The sequence below is a fragment of the Oxyura jamaicensis genome, chromosome 18 (genome assembly GCF_011077185.1).
Source record: "Oxyura jamaicensis isolate SHBP4307 breed ruddy duck chromosome 18, BPBGC_Ojam_1.0, whole genome shotgun sequence".
Taxonomy (NCBI): Eukaryota; Metazoa; Chordata; class Aves; order Anseriformes; family Anatidae; genus Oxyura; species Oxyura jamaicensis.
In genome coordinates this window covers 1,116,344-1,116,981 of record NC_048910.1, presented here as the reverse complement: position 1 = coordinate 1,116,981, position 638 = coordinate 1,116,344, and positions in this window count along the sequence as shown.

The window sequence follows — 638 nt, the reverse complement described above, 5'->3', positions numbered from 1 at the left end:
TGGTGGCAGTACAGGTAGAGGTGGAGGTGGTGGCAGAGGTGTTGGTGGTGGCTGTGACAGTGGTGGTGAAGGTAGCTGTGGAGGTAGAGGTGGTGATGATGGTGGCAGTAGCGATGGTGGTGGTGGTAGAGGTGGTGGTGGCAGTGGTGATGATGGTAGCAGTGGAGACGACGGTGGTGATAGAGGTAGAGGTGGCAGTGGCAGTGATGGTGGCGGTGGAGGTGGCAGTGGTGATGATGGTGGTGGTGGCAATGACAGTGGCAGCAGAAGTAGAGGTGGCAGTGGTGGTGGAGGTGGCGGTGCAGGTGGTGGCGGCAGTGGCGATGATGGTGGTAGTGGCGATGACGGTGGCAGCAGAGGTGGTGGTGGCAGTGGAGCTGACGATGGTGGTGGTGGTGGTGGTGGTGCCAGGAGCGCCGGAGGTGTTGGTACCACCGGCAGCGGCGGCGGCGGAGGCAGAGCGGTGCCCGCCCGCGCCCCGCGGGGAGGCCGCCGCCACCCGGCCCTGCGGGGCGGCTCCGCCCCTTCCTTAACTCTTGCGGGGGCCGGGCGCGGGCCGGCGCCGGGGGCACGGCGGGGGGCTGCGGGCCGCAGGGCCGCGGGGGGCTCCGAGCCGGGCTCCGAGCCGCAGCCGCCCC